The sequence below is a fragment of the Periophthalmus magnuspinnatus genome, chromosome 4 (assembly GCF_009829125.3).
Source record: "Periophthalmus magnuspinnatus isolate fPerMag1 chromosome 4, fPerMag1.2.pri, whole genome shotgun sequence".
NCBI lineage: Eukaryota > Metazoa > Chordata > Actinopteri > Gobiiformes > Gobiidae > Periophthalmus > Periophthalmus magnuspinnatus.
Genome location: NC_047129.1, coordinates 30081693 through 30104033, shown reverse-complemented (window position 1 = coordinate 30104033; position 22341 = coordinate 30081693). Strand labels below are relative to the sequence as shown.

The following is a 22341-nucleotide window of genomic DNA, read 5'->3' as shown; positions in this document are numbered from 1 at the left end:
ATATCACACCGTTTTCTACGTTTTAATGTTGTTTCCTCGTCACAAACAGACCTGGAGTTGCATATTTAAGCCTGAGTTCTTCTCTCAAACTGAAAACACTCTGTTCCACCTCGTGATGTCATCATGTGGTGATACAGGAAGTGCTCCACTATGTGTTTTAAACTCCACACACCTTCATTTCTAGAATCATTTGGACTGACAGATTAAGCTTGTTTTCTAATTGGGTAAATATTCATCATAATTTGACATCAGTGACGTGTCAATTTGTGAAGAAAAGTAGAAAACCAAACGTTGGAAAACACAGGAAGTAGTGTTTTTTTCTAAAACATAATACTTCTACCTATGTCGTCAACGCACAAGGAAGACATTAAACACTGATTTAGCTAAATAAAAGTGTTGTTTTTTTATCTGTTGTGTAATTTATACATGTTCAGCTCCAGGAATTCAGTTCAATCTCTACTAAATTTGAGGTCGAAACTCCCACTTCATGACATCACAAGGTGGAACGGAGCATTTTGAGCTTTGGAGATGTAGAAAGACTAATGATAAAGAGTTAGTCAAACATGTGAATGAAGCAAAACACAACTCCAGGTCTGTTTTTGACGACGTAACAGCGATATAACATGATTTAAAGCTCACGAGAGTCAATTTTGTGTAATATCAGACTTTTAAGTAACATGAAAAAGATCCGAAACAAAGACATTTTATATCAAAACAGTTTTGTCACAATATTAAAACCAATTCTGAGCTAAAAACACAATAACAGATCATTACAGGATGGACCAAATGCACATCAGAACACTAATTTAGAGTAACTGTTTCCAGGTGTAGTTACTTCTTTTCTAAACTTAATGTGATACTTTGCAGTACTTAATTGCACGTTTTTGTATGACTGATAAAAACAGGAAACGCTCTCTTGTGTGTTATGTATGAGAGATTTTTTTCTTTTTTAATTAGTGATGAATAAACGTGTTACAAATGGTGAAACAGATGTCAAGCTTTTTTTATTCTGTCACATTTTTACTATAATTTAATGCAACGTTTGTTAAACTTTGCTGCAAAACGAGCTCCTTCAGGTGGGATTTCCAGAGCTCTTTTCCTAATTTCGAGCTCGTTTTATGGACTTTTTGCGTGACTTTTTGTTTAGAACTACAGTCGAAGTGACGTCGTCCACTTTTAGACCTGGTTTGGCCTTAGATTAGACCTGGAATAGTCCTGTTACAGACCTGGTTTAGATCTGGTTGTACTCAGAAACGCTGCTTTTTCACACCAATTACTTTTCCTTTGGTGAGAATTGGTGTGAAAGTTTGAGAGCTGCTGATATAACACAACTCAACCAAAAAGTATTCAAAGTATCCAGAGTGTGTGGATTTCAATGTGCGTTCTGCAGATGGAAAGTAGTAGTAGCGAAATCTGGTGCAAATCATCTTTTCTTTTGTACGATTCATGAATTTGTACATGCTCCCTGACAAATAAAGTGTAAATAACGAAAGAAACTGGACGTAAACGGACAGAAATATGACACAAAATACATTTAATTTCCGGTATTCCCTTATACTGTGTAGAAAGAAGTGAATTTAAAATAAAAGCAATGCCAAAGTATTGATAAATGTAAGTTTTTATGTAAATACCTGGTCTGGTCTGGTCCAGAGAGACAGTTTAAATATAAAGTCACGCTGCACTTTCTCTGTGTCAGTGTTGGTTTTACTTTATGCTTATTGTTTTCTTTCCATTGTTGTTTTCTTGTTCTTAAAATTGTTGGTGTGTTTTTCTTTTTATTTCAATTTAGAAACGTCTCATGTCACTCGCACTGACACTGTACATCGAGGTTATTGGCGAATTTGTCCATACCCGCCCCAAAAGAGCCAATCTGGAGTTTAGCAGGGAGCAGGCGCTTAGCAACGCTGTCAATCAAACCTGTTGCTAACGCCAGGCGCCTGATTTGTCTGTTATTAATGTTCATGTCTTGATTTAGGGACAAAATAGTGAAATAAAAACACCAGGATCATGTAGAGCGAGTTAATTTGAACATTTTAAGAGCGAAATGACGAGTCTGACGGGAGAGGCATCAGTTTTTCAATGTAAAGTGAATTGGAGCCGGAGTGGATTCTCACTGTATCACGGTTCACCTTTCACAGTCTCGTGGATTTTTTAGTGCAGTTGTACCTGCTTTTTTTTACATCGTATGAACGTGCATCGTGTTCTTTGTCCTGATTGGCTGTTGGACTGTAGACCATTGTCCATCAGTCTCCTCTGTGTCTCCTGTACAGTACAGAATGTGTATTCTGTGTATAAAGTGTGTGGTGAGGGGTTTTACCAGGACTAAACCAGGACTAAACCAGGACTAAACCAGGTCTAAACCAAGAATAAACCAGGACTAAACCAGGACTAAACCAGGACTAAACCAGGACTAAACCAAAAATAAACCAGGTCTAAACCAGGTCTAAACCAGGACTAAACCAAGAATAAAGCAGGTCTAAACCAGGTCTAAACCAGGACTAAACCAGGACTAAACTAGGTCTAAACCAGGTCTAAACCAGGACTAAACCAGGACTAAACCAAGAATAAACCAGGTCTAAACCAGGTCTAAACCAGGACTAAACTAGGTCTAAACCAGGACTAAACCAGGACTAAACCAAGAATAAACCAGGTCTAATCCAGGACTAAACCAGGTCTAAACCAGGACTAAACCAGGTCTAAACCAGGACTAAACCAGGTCTAAACCAGAGCTAAACCAGGTCTAAACCAGGTCTAAACCAGGTCTAAACCAGAGCTAAACCAGGTCTAAACCAGGTCTAAACCAGAGCTAAACCAGGTCTAAACCAGGACTAAACCAGAGCTATACTAGGTCTAAACCAGGTCTAAACCAGGTCTAAACCAGGACTGAACCAGGAAAAGTGTATAAAGTGTGTGGTGAGGAGTTTTACAGCTGCAAAACATATAGAATAATTGTTAAAAAAAATAAAGTTGACTACACTCTGTGGATATTCCGGACAAAAACACTGACACCAGCAGATACGTTTACACTTTCTCCATCAAATTCAAATCCAAACCCGTACTTTACCTTCCCTCACATCCCATTCGCTCATCATCTCCGTCTAATGCCTTCTCTGTGTCAGTCCATTACCGTCGCTAAACTCCTAAACGACTAAACGTTAGCCCCTCTCGTTCGCCCGATTGTTTTTCAAATCCCTCTTCCCCTCACGCCCACAATCCTCCGCTGCGCCGTACAACCCCAGACGGAACGAGCTGCGTTGCTCAAGGGCACGTACGACATGTAAGATTTCAGAGCACAACAGCAATTGATCCTATATTAAACAGGGACCGCGTACAGTGGAATCAACACTTGTCTAATCACTTCCAGCGCTGGGATCTCGCAACCTATATGGAGTATTTAAAAGTAATACTCCGCTCTATACGCAGCCTACTCAGTTTACAACTTTCCATGGTGGGTTCATTAAAAGTTTGTACTGGTGTTATGTTACCTGCTCCCAAACAAAAGATTAGTACGCTTTTTTTATTTACTTATTTCTGTACAGGGAAGAGCCACAAATGAAACAAAACAACAACAAAACAAAAAATATGTTTTTTTTCTTCATTATTATGTGTTTTTTGGCTGGTGCGACTTATACTCCAGAAAATACTGTATTTCATTTGTACAGACACTTTCATTTGACACTTTTAAATCTTCAGTAGCTCCTATAATTCTTAAGTTCTCACCAAATTTTAGCAGTAGATAAACTGAACCTTCCGAGATTTTTGGGCAATATATACGGTTATAATTGTTCATTTACACTTGAACTTATCACGACTTAAACTAAGAAAAGTAAAAATGTTTCCACCATTTTCAGTTTCGCACTGAATAGCCCGATCCAGCACACTATCTATCTATCTATCTATCTATCCATCCATTTACTTATTTATTCATGCATTCATTTTTTTTCATTAATGCATTTATTCATTCATTCATAAAAAAATTTATTTATTCACTCATTTATTTTTTATGTATTCATTCACTTATTTTTGTATTTATTCATTCATTTATTTTCTATTCATTCATTTATTTTCTATTCATTCATTTATTTTCTATTCATTCATTCTTTTTATTCATCCATTTATTTTTCAGATTAGCAACTTTTCCATAAATAAACAAAAGCAGGAAACAAACCAATCCACTACAACTTCACAAATCTGATGCGATGTGCGGTAGTTTCATTAATGGAATGCTAATTGTAACGTGCTAATTGTAACGTGCTAATTGTAACGTGCTAATTGTAACGTGCTAATTGTAACGTGCTAATTGTAACGTGCTAATTGTAACGTGCTAATTGTAACGTGCTAATTGTAACGTGCTAATTGCCTGATGGTTAATTATAATACAGACATTACTGACTGTAATGTGAGAGCAGCTGAAGAGGGAGTGGAGCAAAGGGAAAAATGAAACTGAAACTAATTCAACATTTTAATATGTTGTTTTTCCGAGTGCAGCATTTTCAAAACAATGAAATGCATTCATTTATTTTTTATTCATTTATTTATGTATTCATTCATTCATTCAGTTATTTATATGTTATGTATTCATTCATTCATTTTTATTTATTTATTTAATTCATTCATTCATTTATTTATTTTTTGTTTTATTCATTCATTCATTTTTTTATTAATTCATTCATATTTATTTATCTATTCATTTATTTTTTATGTATTCATTCATTCATTCATCCATTCATTTATTTTTATTTATTTATGTATTTATTCATTCATTTATTTTTTTACGTATGTATTTATTCATTCATTCATATTTATTTATTTTATTTGTTCATTTATTTATTTATTGTTTTATTCATTCATTTATATTTATTGAGATATTCATTTATTTTTTATGTATTTATTCATTCATTTATTTATTTTTAATTAATTAATTTATATATTCATTCATTTATTTATTTATTTTTAATTAATTTATTTATGTATTCATTCATTCATTCATTTTATTTATTTATTTATTTTTTGTTTCATTCATTTTATTTATTTATTTATTTGGACAGTGCATGTTTATGAACAGACATGATTTAACATGAATATTGTTCCAAGGGCTGAGGTCACAGAAAGGTCAAAATAAAATAAAATAAATAAATAATAAATAATTGCACATTACACTCATTGCACATTTCCCATTATTGCACCAAACAATAATGAAGTGAAACATGTTTTCACGATGGCTTCAGAAAGTGATGCCATTATTCAAAGATGTGAACAAACCAAAAAACAACAACAATTAAAAAAAATAATAATAATAAAACAAAAATAAAACAAAAAAACCCAAAAAACTTTAAGCCATAAGATTAGGTTTGTGGAGTCAATGAAAAAAAAAAAAAAAAAAAACAGGGAAAAAAAATAAACAGTAAATGGTCTGATTTTTATATCGCGCTTTTCACCCATTCACACATGAGCTGGGTTAAGTGTCTTGCTTAAGGACACAATAACAGCGTTCATCTGTGGGAGCTGGAATCGCACCGGCAACCAATGATATTTACGTGAAGAGCGGGATTCGAACCACCAACCTTCAGATCAGTGGACAAACACTCCACCAAAACAAATAAAAGGGCATCACATTAAAACAAACACCACTTTAACGAGACTAATTCAAGTGTAGATTATATAAATGTTGAGTTAAACGCTTGACTTTTGCTTTCAAGTTCGGATTGTCCCAGTGATTTTTCCGTAGAATATGAACACAAACCCATCGCTCCACCCAAAAAACCTTTAAACCTGAACCTTTCTTACGCCAAACTTACTCTTAAAGCGGCACATTGTTTCCTCGAATGCAAACGTATTCACCTGAACTTTTCCTCCATATACATCTTTATTAAATTCACGGCTGACAGAGCGGCCCGATATTTGTGTAAATGGACAATGGCGACGCCGGCCCCCGTCTCTGCTTCTTTAGCCCGGCTCAGGGAGACTTTTGTTTATGCTATACTTTGTCTTCATTGTGAGCGCGGACAGGGACATAAATCCGCCGGGTTCTTCGCCTCCACAACCAGGTTTGCCCCCAAGAAAAGTTAGACGCAAACTTTTAAAGACGCCACACCTGATTTTTACTGTCGCAGAAATATGAAAAAAAGTGAACTGGTTCTTTTTAAACGGGGTGCAGCGGTTTGACGTTATTCCTCACTTAACCTCCTGAGACCTGGCGTCCTCATCAGACACATTTTGGATTGTTTAGGCCACAGTGCAAATTTTTATAAGAAGAACAGCAACAAGAACATGTTCAATTTTGATTATTTTTAAGAGTTTAGAATATTTATTTTTATTTTAATGTATTTTTATTTTATTTTATTTATTTTTTATTATTTTTTTTTATTTAATTTTTATTTTTATTTTTAATTTAATTTAATTTTTATTTTTTATTTAAAGGCATACGTCTTCCTGCACCTGTCAATAGCACTTCAAATGAGACACATTGTTCCTAGAGGCACAATTGTTTCTCATTTCGTTTTTTTACACTCAGAAAAAATGTGTGTGTTCAGCCACTTAATAGTTTTTGCAAATAAAGTCTTCCGAGAGCTCGGGTCTCAGGAGGTTAACTTACGCATTCAGAACATCCTAGTTATTCACCATGATGAGTTTAGAAGCTGTTTCTCACAACTTTTTATATGTTGAGAGCAAGATTTGAACTGGAAACGTTGTTAGAGGTTTGACCATCTTTTTTTCCCCGTGTTCTTCAATTTTCCACTTTGTTTTGTTTCAATCATAAGTTATTCCGACTTTTTTCTTGTATATTTTTGTTAATTTAAAGTAGTTAAGTGTTCGTTGAGAATCTTTGCCCGTGTTATTTTGATAAACTATTTTAATAAGTATTTTTTAGTGTTTTCGTTTTTTTTTTTTTTGGTTTTGCGCGGCAGAGACTTTAAATCAGGGGTGGGCAAACTACGGCTCGGGGGCCACATACGGTCCATTGGGTTTATTAATCCGGTCCGCCGAACATGACCAAATTATGGCGCACTTCAGATACATCGACCTCTTTTATTCTCTTATCAGCCCTTCTGCAAAAATGAGCTTATCAAAGAAAAGAAAAGTGGATAGTACGCAGTGGAAAACAGAATATTTTATATCACCGAAGTCCGATCAAAGTACCAAAGTAAGTTTTTTTGCTGGTGTTCAAATTGTCAAAAGCTAGCAAACCTTTCACTGAAGGCGAGTTTTTAAAAGAACGAGCCTTGTATATTCACGCTTTGCCACACGTTACAGGCCAAATCTCTAATGTAATACTGTATTTACAAATATTCGTCCTGGCCCCGCCCCTCTGTCCAAATTTTAGAACTCAATGTGCGCTCTGGGTCCGACGCTGCCCCCTGCTGGTGCATCCACGCTGGGTCTGCGTAGCTTTTTGTTAGTTTAGTGTTTTTTGTTTGGCCTGGTGAGTCCGGACGTCCTGTTTTCGTTCTTTGTGTGGGTAAAGTTTATTGGTTGGTTTTTTTTTTGGTCAACCTGTCCAGCGCTTCGTCCTTATTTTATGTTGGCCGGCTCACCATTGTCATTTTCCTTTGTTTCTTTTTTTGTCGGGCACTGGGTATTTTCACCTTTTCAGTTTTGACAAGAAACCGAAGCCATAAAAGTAAAAACCTGCTTGAACCCTTACCCCTGTTTCCTGTGTCCTTTTGTAAATAGGTACATGTTGTTCTATGTGTGTATTTTTTATTGTCTCTTAAGCCGTGGTGGATGAAGTACTCCATTTTGTTACTTAAAGTACAGATAAAGACTTAAGTAAAAGTATCACATTAAAAAACTGACTTGAAGTACCTTGCAAAAGACGAAGTTTAAATCTGTCAACTGGACAAATCACATAGCATTGTTTCCAGTTTCAGCCTTTAATGGCCCTATTCAACCTTTAACGGCCCTCTTATTGTTCTCTTTGTTTCGTTTGTTTGCTTTGGGTCTGAGTTTGGAATCATAGATCGGCGTCTTTCCTAACAAAAAAAAGCTTCTTTAACTCTTCTCTTAAACCGTGTCTTTTCTCCGGCTAAGATCTATTTAAGTACCTGTTTAAAAATGTACTTTAAGAGTAAAAAGTAAAAGTATTTCACACAAATGTTGTTTGTTTGTGTTAAATGTAGTGATATTGATTAAAAAATTTGACACATTTTGATCAACAGTAAAAATACAAATCAGTTTCGTTATGTTTCTTATAATTTTGTGTATTTATTTTTGTTTGTTTAAAGACGAAGCTTGAACGCAAAAACTTTAGTCAGGATGGTCAGAATATCCCCCAAATCATGTGAAAAGAGCGTTTTACTTTTCAGTCCTGTTCAAAAATGTAGTGAAGTAAAAGCAAAAAGTATCCACTGCATAATGTACGTAAATAAAGTACAGATATTTGAAAATTACAGCACTTTACTACTTGAACTGCTGCTCTTACGGTTGGGAACTGCCGCCTACACAAAATGTCCAGGTTAGAGCCGAGTAAAAGCGGACTTCAGAGCTCATAGTCTTCATCAGCAGATCACAGAACGCTCCCTCAGCCTGATGAGAGAGTACGACTGAACACAGTTAGAATATTTCTCTCCATATCTCACTTACGCTCGGAGCAGTAATTTAAAGGTGAGAGTAGAACACAGACGGAGGAGCAGAGCCAATGCACTAATGAGCCTGGCACGCTCTTAGATCTGTTTATACCTCTGCACCGAAGCTGGGGCCTGTGGAGGTGGAGGTGGAGGTGGGGGTGGGGGTGGGGGTGGGCACCGGGCTGAGTGCAGCTAAGACCACAAACACATGGGAGTTACGCAAAATTATCCTGAAATGTATCCTAAAGAAAACATGGTATGTGTTTTTTTTTAGTATTTTGTATTGGACTATAACGTACTGTACATAGACCACGGTCTGAGTCCCCGCTCCTCACGCTCTCTCGCTCGCTCTAGTGCAGAGTCTAGTGCAGAGTCTAGTGCAGAGTCTAGTGTAGAGTCTAGTGTAGAGTCTAGTGCAGAGTCTAGTGTAGAGTCTAGTGCAGAGTCTAGTGTAGAGTCTAGTGTAGAGTCTAGTGCAGAGTCTAGTGCAGAGTCTAGTGCAGAGTCTAGTGTAGAGTCTAGTGTAGAGTCTAGTGCAGAGTCTAGTGTAGAGTCTAGTGCAGAGTCTAGTGTAGAGTCTAGTGCAGAGTCTAGTGCAGAGTCTAGTGTAGAGTCTAGTGCAGAGTCTAGTGTAGAGTCTAGTGTAGAGTCTAGTGCAGAGTCTAGTGTAGAGTCTAGTGCAGAGTCTAGTGTAGAGTCTAGTGCAGAGTCTAGTGTAGAGTCTAGTGCAGAGTCTAGTGTAGAGTCTAGTGTAGAGTCTAGTGTAGAGTCTAGTGTAGAGTCTAGAGCGGAGTCTAGTGTAGAGTCTAGTGTAGAGTCTAGTGTAGAGTCTAGTGCAAAGTCTAGTGTAGAGTCTAGTGCAGAGTCTAGTGTAGAGTCTAGTGTAGAGTCTAGTGTAGAGTCTAGTGTAGAGTCTAGTGTAGAGTCTAGTGCAGAGTCTAGTGTAGAGTCTAGTGTAGAGTCTAGTGCAGAGTCTAGTGTAGAGTCTAGTGCAGAGTCTAGTGCAGAGTCTAGTGTAGAGTCTAGTGTAGAGTCTAGTGCAAAGTCTAGTGCAGAGTCTAGTGCAGAGTCTAGTGTAGAGTCTAGTGTAGAGTCTAGTGTAGAGTCTAGTGTAGAGTCTAGTGCAAAGTCTAGTGTAGAGTCTAGTGCAGAGTCTAGTGCAGAGTCTAGTGTAGAGTCTAGTGTAGAGTCTAGTGCAGAGTCTAGTGCAGAGTCTAGTGCAGAGTCTAGTGCAGAGTCTAGTGTAGAGTCTAGTGTAGAGTCTAGTGCAGAGTCTAGTGTAGAGTCTAGTGCAGAGTCTAGTGTAGAGTCTAGTGCAGAGTCTAGTGCAGAGTCTAGTGTAGAGTCTAGTGCAGAGTCTAGTGTAGAGTCTAGTGTAGAGTCTAGTGCAGAGTCTAGTGTAGAGTCTAGTGCAGAGTCTAGTGTAGAGTCTAGTGCAGAGTCTAGTGTAGAGTCTAGTGCAGAGTCTAGTGTAGAGTCTAGTGTAGAGTCTAGTGTAGAGTCTAGTGTAGAGTCTAGAGCGGAGTCTAGTGTAGAGTCTAGTGTAGAGTCTAGTGCAAAGTCTAGTGTAGAGTCTAGTGCAGAGTCTAGTGTAGAGTCTAGTGTAGAGTCTAGTGTAGAGTCTAGTGTAGAGTCTAGTGCAGAGTCTAGTGTAGAGTCTAGTGTAGAGTCTAGTGCAGAGTCTAGTGTAGAGTCTAGTGCAGAGTCTAGTGCAGAGTCTAGTGTAGAGTCTAGTGTAGAGTCTAGTGCAAAGTCTAGTGCAGAGTCTAGTGCAGAGTCTAGTGTAGAGTCTAGTGTAGAGTCTAGTGTAGAGTCTAGTGTAGAGTCTAGTGCAAAGTCTAGTGTAGAGTCTAGTGCAGAGTCTAGTGCAGAGTCTAGTGTAGAGTCTAGTGTAGAGTCTAGTGTAGAGTCTAGTGCAGAGTCTAGTGTAGAGTCTAGTGCAGAGTCTAGTGTAGAGTCTAGTGCAGAGTCTAGTGCAGAGTCTAGTGTAGAGTCTAGTGCAGAGTCTAGTGTAGAGTCTAGTGTAGAGTCTAGTGCAGAGTCTAGTGTAGAGTCTAGTGCAGAGTCTAGTGTAGAGTCTAGTGCAGAGTCTAGTGTAGAGTCTAGTGCAGAGTCTAGTGTAGAGTCTAGTGTAGAGTCTAGTGTAGAGTCTAGTGTAGAGTCTAGAGCGGAGTCTAGTGTAGAGTCTAGTGTAGAGTCTAGTGTAGAGTCTAGTGCAAAGTCTAGTGTAGAGTCTAGTGCAGAGTCTAGTGTAGAGTCTAGTGTAGAGTCTAGTGTAGAGTCTAGTGTAGAGTCTAGTGCAGAGTCTAGTGTAGAGTCTAGTGTAGAGTCTAGTGCAGAGTCTAGTGTAGAGTCTAGTGCAGAGTCTAGTGCAGAGTCTAGTGTAGAGTCTAGTGTAGAGTCTAGTGCAAAGTCTAGTGCAGAGTCTAGTGCAGAGTCTAGTGTAGAGTCTAGTGTAGAGTCTAGTGTAGAGTCTAGTGCAGAGTCTAGTGCAGAGTCTAGTGTAGAGTCTAGTGTAGAGTCTAGTGCAGAGTCTAGTGCAGAGTCTAGTGCAGAGTCTAGTGCAAAGTCTAGTGTAGAGTCTAGTGCAGAGTCTAGTGCAGAGTCTAGTGTAGAGTCTAGTGTAGAGTCTAGTGCAGAGTCTAGTGCAGAGTCTAGTGCAGAGTCTAGTGTAGAGTCTAGTGCAGAGTCTAGTGCAGAGTCTAGTGTAGAGTCTAGTGCAGAGTCTAGTGCAGAGTCTAGTGCAGAGTCTAGTGTAGAGTCTAGTGCAGAGTCTAGTGCAGAGTCTAGTGCAGAGTCTAGTGTAGAGTCTAGTGCAGAGTCTAGTGCAGAGTCTAGTGTAGAGTCTAGAGCGGAGTCTAGTGCAGAGTCTAGTGCAGAGTCTAGTGTAGAGTCTAGTGTAGAGTCTAGTGTAGAGTCTAGAGCGGAGTCTAGAGCGGAGTCTAGTGTAGAGTCTAGTGTAGAGTCTAGTGTAGAGTCTAGTGTAGAGTCTAGTGTAGAGTCTAGTGTAGAGTCTAGAGCGGAGTCTAGAGCGGAGTCTAGTGTAGAGTCTAGTGCAGAGTCTAGTGCAGAGTCTAGTGTAGAGTCTAGTGCAGAGTCTAGTGCAGAGTCTAGTGTAGAGTCTAGAGCGGAGTCTAGAGCGGAGTCTAGTGTAGAGTCTAGTGCAGAGTCTAGTGCAGAGTCTAGTGTAGAGTCTAGTGCAGAGTCTAGTGCAGAGTCTAGTGTAGAGTCTAGAGCGGAGTCTAGTGCAGAGTCTAGTGCAGAGTCTAGTGTAGAGTCTAGTGTAGAGTGTAGTGCAGAGTCTAGTGTAGAGTCTAGTGTAGAGTCTAGTGTAGAGTCTAGAGCGGAGTCTAGAGCGGAGTCTAGTGTAGAGTCTAGTGTAGAGTCTAGTGTAGAGTCTAGTGTAGAGTCTAGTGTAGAGTCTAGAGCGGAGTCTAGAGCGGAGTCTAGTGTAGAGTCTAGTGTAGAGTCTAGTGTAGAGTCTAGTGCAGAGTCTAGTGCAGAGTCTAGTGTAGAGTCTAGTGTAGAGTCTAGTGTAGAGTCTAGTGTAGAGTCTAGTGCAGAGTCTAGTGCAGAGTCTAGTGTAGAGTCTAGTGTAGAGTCTAGTGTAGAGTCTAGTGTAGAGTCTAGTGTAGAGTCTAGTGTAGAGTCTAGTGCAAAGTCTAGTGTAGAGTCTAGTGTAGAGTCTAGAGCGGAGTCTAGTGTAGAGTCTAGTGTAGAGTCTAGTGCAGAGTCTAGTGTAGAGTCTAGTGTAGAGTCTAGTGTAGAGTCTAGTGTAGAGTCTAGTGTAGAGTCTAGTGCAAAGTCTAGTGTAGAGTCTAGTGTAGAGTCTAGTGCAAAGTCTAGTGCAGAGTCTAGTGCAGAGTCTAGTGGAGTGTGTGGTAGGGTCTGGTGCAGAGTCTTAAACGATGTCTGAGTGTGACAGAGTGAGGTCGAGTGAGGTTTTTATACCACTAGAAAAGTCGGGGTTAAACATTCTGTAGATAAAGAGTCAAAACAAAGTGGAACAATGTGAGGTTTTATATCCCTCCAGACCGAGAGTCACAGAAAAACAAACTAAAGTGACTCTTAGTGTGACTTATGTAAGAGAGTCATCAGTATTTTACATTTATATATTGTCCACAAGGGTCCAGCATCTGCTTGTCTCCATGGAGATGTTATTGCTTTGAGTGAGGTATACAATCTCAATCGAGACAACCAAGCCATGCCAGATCTGTGGAGAGGCGACCCCACTCTTCAATGAATTTGTCGTGGTTCATTATGTCACATTTTTGATGCGGAGTTGTTATTTCTTTGCCTGGAATGTCCCAAACTATTGCATTAACCTGATCTTGGAAACAGCATTTTATCACAAACTAAACGCGCTTAACTAAACGCATTTTGTGAGTTGGGTCACCTCTCCATAGATCAGATCTGTAACACGGCCTGGATGCGTCACTTGTGTGTTTCCATGAAGATAGATGCGTTTAATTCCATACTGTGGAAGTTTTTTAGCAAAGAAGTAACGTCTCCATGGATACAAACGTGGCGGACTCTGCTTACCGGAAAAGTTACACAGTAAAACTTTAAAATCCTCCATATTATGTACAATTTTTGACTTTTTAAGCTTGTAACCATGTTTTTTATGAACGATTTTCCTTCGTTTTAAGCTCACGCAAAGTTGTTCCTGTATTATTTTTGGATAAGCAGCTCACAAAAATGTTGTTTTCACCTTCCCCCTAGCTCCGCCCACACCCCTGTACTTACTTAAAAACACATAAATAAATTAAATTCCACTGTCATGAGGAGCAGCTGATCAGTTTTGCAGTTTTAACATGAAATCAATGAACCTGTTGCTGTTATTAAAGAGGAAGTATTACGCGAAATCAACTTTTTTTTTTTTTTTACGATATTCAAGGGATTTTTGAGCAATAAAACATCTGTAAATGAATCAGCACAAGTTAGATCAGGCAAACGCAAACAACGTCATCTCCGTGGACACAAACGGACGTCGGAGCCTCACCCTAAAAGTTCCCTAGCGCACCTTGAAAACATGATAGTAAAAACAAAACCCCATTTTCACATTCATGCCCCTTTCGTGTCCGTTCAGCAAATCCCTAGAAGAATCCATTTGAACAGAGCCGCATTATTCCTCCTATCTCCAACTTTTGGCTAAAACTTTTTGAAGTGCTAATCGTATTCACTCCAGAAATCGCCTTGAGCTAACATTGGGTGAAAAATGAATAGGTCTACAGTACAGCTGGCCCCCAATCCCCAACAAAGACATCAAATAGAGCCGGAGTGCAGAGAGCTAGCAAGGAGCCCGGTATTTTCACACTTTTTTCACGTTTTTTCCCTCTTTTTTTTTCTGCGGTAAGAAACACAGGCTTGTATTTGTGCAAAGGACGAATTGCGTTGACATCTGGACACGGCGGCCGACCCCTTGGCGACCCCGGCGTTTCTTCTTGGTGGGATTGGGGAGCGGGCGTGTGCGCAGACTTTGACAACATGTATTATTAACTTGTCAAGGAGCTGACAGAAGCAAAGAGGTCAGAATTACAGGCTCCTGACAGCTTGGACTATCGCACCCGCTAAAAAAAATGTGTTACTGAAAAAGCCGGAGCTGAGACGAGAGCGGCGCGGAGGAGGATCAAGATATTTCCACTTTTAATATGGTTCTCGCGAATGTGAAAGTGGAGGCTACGCTGGTGTGAGCACTGCATTGTGGGATAAACAACTTCATTCAGTGTGTTTGGTATTTATATGGGTCGAGTTTGGTACGGAACGCTGATCTAAAATGATGCAAAACGTAACTGTAACTTGTACTTTGGAGACGCTTTAACTGTTACTTAAAGGTACGATATGTAACTTTCTGAAGGTGGTACGTAATAAAATGTGTTATAAAAGGGAGATTACTCAAACATGCACGGACGGTATGTATGTACAACCACTACGGGCGTGTTTTTAATGAGAGAACAGTGTTATAACTTGGTAAAAAGCTTCAAAAAAGAGTTGATTTTGCATAATGCGTCTTCTTTAATAACAGGTCCATTTACTTCATTTTAAAACGTCCTCATTATGGTGGGATTTCACCGTAGCTAGCAGCAGGATTTTTATTTATTTATTTTGTATTTAATTTTATTACATTTTTAATATTTGTATTTATTTATTTATTTATTATCATGGGATTTCACCAATGCTAGCAGCAGGATTTTTTTATTTTTATTATTTAATTAATTAATTAATTAATTAATTTATTTATTTCATTTTATTTTATTTATTCTGTTTACTTTATTTATTTTATCCATTTTATTTATTTTCTTATTTATTATTTATTCTATTTACTTTATTTATTTTATCTATTTTTTATTTAATTTTTTTATTTTATTTACTTTATTTATTTTATCTATTTTTTTATTTTATTTTTTATTTTTTTATTTTATTATTATTATTTTATTTTATTTTTTTTTAAGTAAGTACAGGGATGTAGTGACGCATCCTTGTACTAAAATTATACTCAAATGTAACTGTAATTAGTATTTTGGAGTAGTATTTCGATTCAAAAACTCTAAACTGTTGCCTAAAGGTACGATATGTAACTTTCTGAACGTGGCACGTCACTTCTATGAACCATGGAAATAAAAAGTTTTAAGAAAGGTAGATTACTCAAACATGCATGGACGATATATACAACCACTACAGGCGTGTTTTTAATGAGAGAACAGTGTTATAACTGATAGAAAGCTTAAAAAAAGAGTCGATTTTGCATAATGAGTCCTTTTTAATCACAGAAACTGGTCCATTAAACCTGGAGAACTCATCATTGTGGAATTTCACTGTAACTAGGTAGTACTCAATTATGTAACTTGAGTAAAAGTACAGATACGGAGGTAAAAGGTTACTCAAGTAAAACTACCACATGAAAAAATCTACTTAAGTAAAAGTATTTAAGAGTAAAAAGTAAAAGTATTTCACAAGTGTTGTTCATTTTTTTAAGTGTAAATGTAGTGATATTTATTTAAAAATGACACATATTTTGGTCACAGTAATAATATGAATCAATTTATTTTTTTCTTATTAACTCAAAGTCAAAGCCTGAACTCTTGAATAAATCTCGAATAAAAATAAACTGAACTTGCATTTTAATTTATTTATTTTTTTGCCATGTTCTTGGAAAAAATAAATAAATAAAAATAATAATAAACAAAAAACAAAAAAAAAACCAAAAATTTAACTTTTTCTTTTTAGTCCAGTTCAAAAATGTAGTGAAATATAAAGTACAGATACTGCTCTCAAAGTAAAAGTAAAAAGTATCCACTGTAAAAAGTACTTAAGTAAAGTACAGATACATAAAAATTCTACTTAAATACAGTAACTTTACTACATTTTCTCTGTTACCTTTCACAACACAACCAAAGGAAAAAACAAAACAAAACAAGCTGGGTTTATTTTTTGCTTAAGAGTTACACACTGCGGCTTTAAGTACACAATCGGCATCAGTACTTTTAAAATTGTACTTGTAATTAAGCACATTTTTACATAACAATTTGAACTTAAGTAAGAAGTTTTTAGTACTGGACGGATAAATCAAACCAACATCAACATAAAATCTGTTTCACTGAACTTTTTCTTACACAAAAACATCATTTTCCAGCTCAAAAAGACTGTTCAGAATAAAAATAACACTTAAAACAGTCAGTTAAGCGCAGAAACCTCGCCCTTATACTTGTGTCTTTTGGCAGTACTAGATCGGGTCTATTTGGAGGACTGGGGTTTCCATTCTGGGATAATCACCTCAAGAGGGAGAGATGAAATAAACGCCTCTCAGTGTTAATTAATCCTCTTGGTTATGGCCCGTCCTGCGCGGTGCCTTTTAGGGCCAATTTTCAGGTGAAGTTGAGTTTCAAATATCTGCCTGGTGTTTTTCAAAGGACGGTCTGCAGCCTTCAGCGAGGATTCTTCTGCATTTGCATCATTCGCTTCATAATAAACACAGGATTAAACCGAACCAGGAGCGAGGTTTAGTTTTACGTAACAGAAGATGTAGGATTATCTTTGAAGTATCTCAATTTGTCTCAAAAGTTTCAATTAAGAAGATGTGAGATAATGCTTTCTCAGTGTGGGTAGGTATTTTTTATTAAAGAGGAGGTATTTACTTCTATGGGGTATTAAAGAGGAGGTATTTACTTCTATGGGGTATTAAAGAGGAGGTATTTACTTCTATGGGGTATTAAAGATGAGTATTTTACTTCTATGGGGTATTAAAGAGGAGGTATTTACTTCTATGGGGTATTAAAGAGGAGGTATTTTACTTCTATGGGGTATTAAAGAGGAGGTATTTTACTTCTATGGGGTATTAAAGAGGAGTATTTTACTTCTATGGGGTATTAAAGAGGAGGTATTTACTTCTATGGGGTATTAAAGAGGAGGTATTTTACTTCTATGGGGTATTAAAGAGGAGGTATTTACTTCTATGGGGTATTAAAGAGGAGGTATTTACTTCTATGGGGTATTAAAGAGGAGGTATTTACTTCTATGGGGTATTAAAGAGGAGGTATTTACTTCTATGGGGTATTAAAGAGGAGGTATTTACTTCTATGGGGTATTAAAGAGGAGTTTTTACTTCTATTGGGTATTAAAGAGGAGGTATTTACTTCTATGGGGTATTAAAGAGGAGGTATTTACTTCTATGGGGTATTAAAGAGGAGGTATTTACTTCTATGGGGTATTAAAGAGGAGGTATTTACTTCTATGGGGTATTAAAGAGGAGGTATTTACTTCTATGGGGTATTAAAGAGGAGGTATTTACTTTATGGGGTATTAAAGAGGAGGTATTTACTTTATGGGGTATTAAAGAGGAGGTATTTACTTCTATGGGGTATTAAAGAGGAGGTATTTACTTCTATGGGGTATTAAAGAGGAGGTATTTACTTCTATGGGGTATAAAAGAGGAGGTATTTACTTCTATGGGGTATTAAAGAGGAGGTATTTACTTCTATGGGGTATTAAAGAGGAGGTATTTACTTCTATGGGGTATTAAAGAGGAGGTATTTTACTTCTATGGGGTATTAAAGAGGAGGTATTTTACTTATATGGGGTATTAAAGAGGAGGTATTTACTTATATGGGGTATTAAAGAGGAGTTTTTACTTCTATGGGGTATTAAAGAGGAGTTTTTACTTCTATGGGGTATTAAAGAGGAGGTATTTACTTCTATGGGGTATTAAAGAGGAGGTATTTACTTCTATGGGGTATTAAAGAGGAGTTTTTACTTCTATGGGGTATTAAAGAGGAGGTATTTACTTTATGGGGTATTAAAGAGGAGGTATTTACTTCTATGGGGTATTAAAGAGGAGGTATTTACTTTATGGGGTATTAAAGAGGAGGTATTTACTTTATGGGGTATTAAAGAGGAGGTATTTACTTCTATGGGGTATTAAAGAGGAGGTATTTACTTCTATGGGGTATTAAAGAGGAGGTATTTACTTCTATGGGGTATAAAAGAGGAGGTATTTACTTCTATGGGGTATAAAAGAGGAGGTATTTACTTCTATGGGGTATTAAAGAGGAGGTATTTACTTCTATGGGGTATTAAAGAGGAGTTTTTACTTCTATGGGGTATTAAAGAGGAGGTATTTACTTTATGGGGTATTAAAGAGGAGGTATTTACTTCTATGGGGTATTAAAGAGGAGGTATTTACTTTATGGGGTATTAAAGAGGAGGTATTTACTTTATGGGGTATTAAAGAGGAGGTATTTACTTTATGGGGTATTAAAGAGGAGGTATTTAATTCTATGGGGTATTAAAGAGGAGGTATTTACTTCTATGGGGTATTAAAGAGGAGGTATTTACTTCTATGGGGTATTAAAGAGGAGTTTTTACTTCTATGGGGTATTAAAGAGGAGGTATTTACTTCTATGGGGTATTAAAGAGTAGGTATTTACTTCTATGGGGTATTAAAGAGGAGGTATTTACTTCTATGGGGTATTAAAGAGGAAGTATTTTACTTCTATGGGGTATTAAAGAGGAGGTATTTACTTCTATGGGGTATTAAAGAGGAGGTATTTACTTCTATGGGGTATTAAAGAGGAGTATTTTACTTCTATGGGGTATTAAAGAGGAGGTATTTACTTCTATGGGGTATTAAAGAGGAGGTATTTACTTCTATGGGGTATTAAAGAGGAGGTATTTTACTTCTATGGGGTATTAAAGAGGAGGTATTTACTTCTATGGGGTATTAAAGAGGAGGTATTTACTTCTATGGGGTATTAAAGAGGAGTATTTTACTTCTATGGGGTATTAAAGAGGAGGTATTTACTTCTATGGGGTATTAAAGAGGAGGTATTTACTTCTATGGGGTATTAAAGAGGAGGTATTTACTTCTATGGGGTATTAAAGAGGAGGTACATATTTAGATCACCGTGTTTCCTTTGATTGTTTTGAAATTGCTGTATTTACCGAAAGAATATTTAAAAATCTCGTAAGTTTCTTTTGGTTTTGAGTGTTTTCGCTCTCCGTGCTAAGTCACTCCCCCTTCAGAGCACTATCACAACACAATCAGCTGCTTTTTAAATTACTGCACATGATCATATTTAAACAACGCTAACAAAGCTAACACAATTCTAAGCTTAATTATTCAAGAATCTGCATTGAAATTAAAGGTGCATTGTGTAATTTCAGCTCTAGCAGAGGGTCTGCCATTTGTTAGGTTATTGCTTTGCCTGAAATTTTACACAGAATGGCATTAAACGTATGTATCTCCACGGAAACAACCACTAAAGTTCAGTTACTGGCATAGACTGTATATATAAATGGACGTAGCTAACCCGCTAGCCGCCTCGTTCCAAACAGGAAGTGATCATAAGCGTACTTCCGGCTCATTTGACTCCAATTCGCTTTACATTAAAAAACTGTGACTCCTCCTCTCTCTGGGCGGGAAGGGGGCGTTACCTTCAACAGCCTCGCTCCGGATTGGCTCTTTCGTTGCTATGATACTAGCGGTCCAAATTCCAAATATGAAACTTGGCTCAAAATTCGCCGCTATAACTGCTAGCCTCGATTAGCTTCATTTGACTGGAGCTCAACGCTATGGGTGACGACGTCCATTTCTAACAACCACAGTCTATAGTTACAGGTCAGTTCTGTGGAAAGGCGAACCCGTAATAGAAGTAGAAAGTGTTTTTTAAGCAATAAAAACAACTGGAATTGAAAGAACGTAACATAAATACTTTTAATGCCATATTTTAACATTTGAGTCGGAGCAATAACACCAAGAAAAGTTCCTTAATGCACCTTTTAAGTTTTAAATTCAGTATTTCTCGCCGTCTGCTTGCCTCTCGGACTATTTATATCCTCCGTTAAATACTTCATGCATTTATTTGAATTGTATTAATATTTAAACAGTGTAAAAGAGACAGCGCGGCTCCGGATGTGACAATAGTTTTATTAATTCCGAATAAAGCAAAGGCCCCATTAAAGAAGATGGAAAGCATTTGGGGTGATTTATTTTGCGCGATAACTCACCCCCGTTTCGCCGTGCCACCGTTTCAAATATATGCGCGTAATTTGCAGCGTCCAGGCCCGCGCTGTCGGCCTCTGTGGTGTTAGCCATGTGGAGCTAATCCTGCCTGCGCGACATTAAATCACGAAGAAGAGACAGACGCCGCCGACGCCGCCACCGCCGCATTAGGGGAGCCTCAGTCAAGGGTCAAACGCGATCATGAAATATGGACTTTAAGCGATGCAAAACCTGCTTAAGAATATATGAAGCGTATCTCCATGACGACGGGCGTCAAGTGTGTAAAGAGAGGTGCGCGTAATCCTTCAGCTGTGACGGTTCGAGTGGAGAGGCCGTTACCTGCCTGTCGTCATGGTGATGTTAATGCTTTGCCTGGAATTAAGGTAAAGGTACGTTTTACTTTCCCCCCGTAGCGAAATTTGACCCATTTGACCCACGGACCCATCTCGAAATCTTTAGCTAGTCTTGGTCAGGACGACATATTGTGCATGTTTTAGCTTTAAAGTCCCGCAGTATGGCATTAAACTCACATCTTATGCATTAAGAGGTCATTTTTGTTGATAAAATACTTGGTCCTGAGGCAACACGTGCGAGCCTCTATGGAAAACAGTTTAATGACGTATTTTAGATCAGGGGTGTTCATTACGTCGATCGCGAAGGCATTTTGTGTAGATCACGTCCATCCAGTCACATGACTAATATACAGGACAGTCAGATTACACCTGACCCGAGGTCACATCATGGGCGCTGCACGCGCATAAACAAGCGTGAGTTAGTTTAACCCTATAGCGTCGGATCCTATCGTCGCCGTTAGACTCGCGGTTGTGGACTTTCCAGCAGCGTAACTCCGCCCCCAGTCGTGTGCTCATGTAAATTCAAACGGCGTCTCAAAGTGGAGACATGGGGCTGTCTAAATATTTTACCGTCATTACATTAATCTGCCTCTGTTGTCCTGAAGGTGACGAATGAGAGCGCGGGGCTGCGGGGATTTTCCCAGTCACTTATTCGATGCGTCAAAGAAAAAATACGGATGGATGTGTAAAATAGAAGTAGTTGTGTGAAAAAATGCAGTAAATTCTGATACTTCATTTAACATGATTTTTATGGCTATAAAAAAAGACAAAACCGTAATCAACATGATTATCCCCGTTATCACTTTCAAACTCCTGACTGGTTGTCAGAAGCTTCTGCCCGAACTCTGCATCCCTCAGTGATTCTATTCAGTGTCAGAGAAGTAATCATCATTCAAGTAATTATGAACATGTAGGAAGTTCAGTTGTGTTGTGCAGTATTATCTCATGTACATGAAAATGCACTGTACATGTAAGAATTCATAATACATTTACAAATAAATATATGTTTAACATTTTTGTATTAGGTGGTAGATCTTTCAGACACAATCATTTTAAAAGTAGCTCACATACTGAAAAAGTCTGAGCTCCCCTGATTTAGAGCATCAGAAAAGTTACATAATGCTCCTTTAGGTCAACAGTCTCCAATATTTCTAACTTAGTGACCCATGATTCAGTGTCATAATGTTTTGTTTGTCTGTTATTTACATTTAGGCTGCTTAAAATTTACGCTGTGTATAGCAACATGCTAGCTAGCTTGCTATGCTAACTGTTATTAAAAGCATAAAATAAACAACCTATTAAAATTCTAATTAATTTAAATAAAGACTACCCAGTTGTTTTTCACTGTAGAATACTTCAGTGTGTGGTGTTGTTTTAGTATTTATTATGCTTCAAAGTTAGCATTAGCGTTAGCATCGAGGCACAAACATGGCTCTTTCTAAACACAGATGCGTCCTCAAGCTAAGTATTTATTTTATGTGTGTAGTGTTTAACATATTTAATCATTTTAGCGTGACTTTTTACAGAGAGTGTTCGAATCCCCCACAGACGGACCGTTTTTAGTCAGAACGTATTATCTGTCCAAGGCGGAAACCTGTGGAATAGTCTCCCGGTAACTCTGAGAAAATGTCCCATGTACAGTTATTTTAAAGCACAAATTAAAAACTGGTTACGGTCAAACTAAACCTGTGATTTAAACGTTTCTATAGAGACATATTTGCACGTTTGAGCAAAAAAATGAAGGGAGTGGGTATAAAATGTTATTGTCTTGAATGGGCCAAACTGACTGAAATAATGTGACTGCGCAATGAATAGAATGTGCAATATTTTGTATCGTGCAATAATGTGAACTGTGCAATGAGCGTAATGTGCAATTAAAGGAATTTCAGAATCAGAAGACTTTTTTTTACCATTGTCAGTGAAC

General features: G+C 37.7%; 1 protein-coding gene across 1 annotated transcript in view; it reads right to left on the bottom strand.

Annotated features, from left to right (window-relative positions):
- Positions 1 to 22341, bottom strand: part of LOC117369907 (contactin-associated protein-like 4) — a 353019-nt gene that overhangs the window by 118112 nt on the left and 212566 nt on the right. The window lies entirely within an intron of this gene.